General features: G+C 39.5%; 1 pseudogene; it reads right to left on the bottom strand.

Moving 5' to 3' along the window:
• Positions 1 to 296: 296 nt before the first annotated feature.
• On the bottom strand, positions 297 to 462 carry LOC118539857 (U2 spliceosomal RNA; annotated as a pseudogene).
• Positions 463 to 4,406: the final 3,944 nt, after the last annotated feature.

The following is a 4,406-nucleotide window of genomic DNA, read 5'->3' as shown; positions in this document are numbered from 1 at the left end:
ATCCTCTATGGCTGTTTATATGTTACAACACTAGAGTTCAATAGTTGCAAGAGAGACTATATGGCCCACAAAGCAGAAAATATTTATTCTCTGGCCCTTTGCAAAAAAAAAGGGGGGGTGCTGACCCCTGCCCTAGAGCCCTATCCCTATTCTGTTGGTGGCTTTTAAATTTATCCATGACATACTCTTTTACCCCTTCTTTCCTCCTCTTGTCCTTGAAGAAGGACCTGACAACATACACCTCTTCATCTTCACCAGTTTTCTCATTATAAGTCTTGGATCTTCTCATGAAATTCAAAAATTATCCCCACTATTTAAAAAAAAAAGTAAAGCTTAATGAAGATGTGGGAGAAAATAGAGGATCTCTACTGGTGTCCTTGAAATAATACTATCAGACTACTATAGTACCATAGGAGTAAAATAATACTACACTTAATCTTAGCCAAAAGGCCGAGAAGCGATAGGAGTAAAATAATACTATAAGAATGGATGGCTCTATGGTATAGAAACCTGCTCATCTCCAGTTATTTGAGGAAAGTTAGGGACTTCAGACTGTTAAGAAGGTCACAGAGAATAAATCATGATTCTTTGAAATATTAATTTCAGAATTTGTTCAAAACTCAGAATCAATTATTTGTTGATTCTAAATAATCCTCTAATCTGCTAGGTAAATCTATAGAGGTATCTTCTCCAGTGGCTTCTGATGATGAGATATGTCTAAAGACCTCTCCCAAGTCTGATCCAAAAATGACATTCCTAGAAAGCAGGAGGGAAATCTGAGTGTTCTGGATCCTCCTTTCACAACAACAACCACAGTGGCAAATACAGTGATAATTGTGTGATCATCTCTCTCTCTCTTTTAAGATTTATTTGTTTATCCCAGAGAGAGAAAGAGAGAGAGCACATACAAGTGCAGGGGGGTGGGGGGCAGAGGGAGAGGGAGAAAGAAACTCAAGCAGACTCCTTGCTGAGCACAGAGCCCACCAAGGGGCTCGATCTCATGACCCTGAGATCAGGACCTGAGCTGAAATCAAGAGTCCAACGTTTAACCAACTGTGCCACCCAGGAGCCCCATGTATGATCATCTCTTTAATGTCTACTTCTTTCCAGGCTTTCTCACCTAGGGTTCCTCATCTGAATTGCAGAACCCAGAAAATGAATTGCAAATTATCTTCTCAATTATCCCCAAGAAATTTGACCTTAGGCAATTGAGGCACCCAGTTATCTAGTTTATGTGAGGTTGTTATTTGTACATCTGAAGTCTGCAGGACAGGCGATCAGCCAGGGGAGATGGACATGAACTGGGAAAAGCAAGGTCAGACTAGAACATATAAGACTGACCTGGAACTCACATTGGTTGGTCACCATTTCCAAGCCTCCAGCCTTGAGGAAGGGGTGTCCTGAAGGCAGAACTGGCTTCATGTGTATGTGGCCTATGTGACAACTCAGAGTCTCCTGCTTAGAAAGATTTCATGCTTGGTTTCATGCTCTGCTGGTACCATCTTGAAATTCTTAATGATATTTGAACCAGGGGCCCCATATTTTCATTTTACACTGGGCCTTAGAAATTATATATTCTGTTGTGCCTGCTGGAAAGGCTGGTGCTCCTCAACATGCACCTGGCTCAGGAGCTGGAGAAACAGAAGCAGAAGATCCAGCAGGAGACACTGAGGGCCAGCTGTTCTCCCATGTCAACCAGATGAGCCAGCAGGTGAATGGCAACATGTGTCATATGCTATGGTGCTTCATGCCTAGCACTGACCTCCCCAGTGAACAGGAATATGGCCGCTCCTTCATTTATACCACCCAGATCTCACTCAAAAAATATCTCCGGTGGGCCAACACTAACTTGGAGCTATGCAGGGAAAGGAATTGCTGAAAATAAGCTTAGTTAAGTTATTAACTTAACTTATTAACTTAAGTTATATAACTTAAGTTATAACACTCACCATACAATCAAAACCATTTCAATCAAATCCAGTGGGATGCAGTAAAACAGAATGGAAAGAGCCACAAGACCTGAGTTCAAAGCCCAGATCCATCACTCACTGATCGAAAGTTTACACAAGTTATTTAATCTTTGAGGTTCAATTTCCTCACCTATAAAATAAATATAACAAAACTAACTTGCAAAATCAGTGCGAATTTGATTAAACATTGTTAATATACTTCCACCATTTAAAATAAATAAATAAATAATAATCTGAAACTTTCTGCATTCCTAAGTAAAACACATAGACAAATGAACAACTTAAGAGAATGATGTCTGATACTTGGTTGAGAGGACTGGGTCTCTTTTTTTGCTACTGTTTTAGCCAATAGCAGCACCTCCCCAAACCTCCCCCGGAAGACCCCAGGTGATAGAAGAAAGTAAACGTACTCCTTCAGGGGCTTCTCGCTCACTAGCAGTACGAAATTCGGTGGTCTTATTTCATCTTGAACAATCCATGGGACTTGTGTCTTCTGTGCTATAATAGGGCTGTATTTGTTTTAACATAAAAACAATACCTTGTATGACTTATGAGTGAAATCACTTACCTCTGTCCCTTAATTCCTCAAGCACAGTGAATGTTATCCTAGCAAGGCTAGGATAGTATTTTAAAGATGCAACCTTCCACTTGGCACCTCCACAATGATTATGATGATGATGAAGAGTAGCCAACTCTACTGAATACTTAGTATGAATCAGATGCTACACGAAACATTTTAAATGGATTATCTAATTTCATCTTCATAACATCTTCATTTTGTTAAATGGAAATCAGGAAACTAAGGCTCCAAGCTGTTAGGTAGCTCTTCTAAGATCAAAAGACTGGGCTCACAGGTGGTACAACTGATCACAAGCCTGGGATCTCAAGTCTACGTTTATAATCTCCATTCAATACTGTCTCCCTGAAAAGACTCAGTGCTAAGTTTAAGAAGCCCAGTAAAGAGATCTAACTAAAATGCAATCTGTAATATGCATGTGAAGGAAAGCCGATCCACAAATAATTACTTTTAAAACATACATGTGGCAAATTTGAGAGTCTGAAGCTTATCTATTGGTACTCTCCAAAGCATTAGGAAAATGGTGGGTGGGCAAGTGAGAAAGAAAAGGGAACAGATGGGGGCTGAGGTGAAGGAAAAGAGAAAGGGAGAGATGAGAGAAATTCACTACGAATTTAGAACGAGCACATTAAATTCGATAGGTCTGTGTGCCTTTCCCCAGTTGCAAAGTACAGGTCTGGCTGACAAGTAATTGCGTCAAAATCCAGATATTTTGAGTATGTTTTGGTGAAAAAAAGAGGCAACCACTCCCATCTACCCAAGGAATGAGAAGTACAGAAACTCTGCAGTCATGGTTTCTGGAGCCTTGATTCCAGCTCTCCAAAGAATCAAAACCAACAAGGCTAACGTGAGACTGTAAAGAACCACTTGGGCATAATACTCTCAGCAAGTAAATGTGCCTCCTCCTAAAAGCCCTAGAAGATCCCAGGAGCCAGAACCAGTGACTTCTGAGCTCTTCTAGTAGCAGGAGTTATAGCAGCTTCCTTCAGCATCATTGAGGCATTAACTCATCACTTTTCCAGTGCACAGATCCTGGAGCCCCGCAAGGCTAGGATAGTATTTTAAAAGTAAAATAAACTGCTATAATCCTCATAACATCCAGCACACTACTTTGCTCTTAAAAAGCATGTTGAATAAGTATATGTTAATCAGCAGATGATGACACTTCTCACACAGACAATTGAGGGAGGCAAAAACTACTCCAAACCAAAACTGTGCTTAAAATATTTTTCAAATTTAATAAGTGAAAAAGTGGCTAAAAGCCATTGCATTATGAGAAAACATGTTCTTAGTATAAAAGATAGTTTGCCAAGCATTCCAGGTTTATTTTAATTCAAAAACGGGATTAGACATTAAAAAACATGATTTTTTTTTTCTTTGCCATTCTGAACATCCCCGGGTGGTAGAAACTGTTCTGGTGTCATCTTCCTGTCTCTATTCAGTGTGTTTTATCGGTGTGACTCAGACAGAGAATGTCCTTTTAGAGATGGGATTACTTTGGTCTAAAAAGAGGAAATCTGCAAAGCTGTGACGTTTCTGGCTGACTTGGGAGGATATTTTTTTCCTTCTTTTTCCATTCTCATATTATTTTTCTTTATTGTTATGTTATGTTAATCACCATACATTACATCATTAGTTTTTGATGTAGTGTTCTGTTCTCATATTAACAATCAGTGACTCTCTGTGTGTTTTTTTAGGGTACTTTTTCTCATGTGGTTATGGTGAACCCTACAACTCTTCATGATTTTGTTGTTTGTACTGACCCCCTTTGGTCTATCATCTTTGGTATAATTGCCAACCATTTTTCTTCATTCTGTGATATTCAGCGATGACACTATATGTAAGACTGAGTCCCACAG

Source organism: Halichoerus grypus, chromosome 4 (genome assembly GCF_964656455.1).
Source record: "Halichoerus grypus chromosome 4, mHalGry1.hap1.1, whole genome shotgun sequence".
Lineage (NCBI taxonomy): Eukaryota > Metazoa > Chordata > Mammalia > Carnivora > Phocidae > Halichoerus > Halichoerus grypus.
This window is presented reverse-complemented; position numbering and strand designations above follow the sequence as displayed.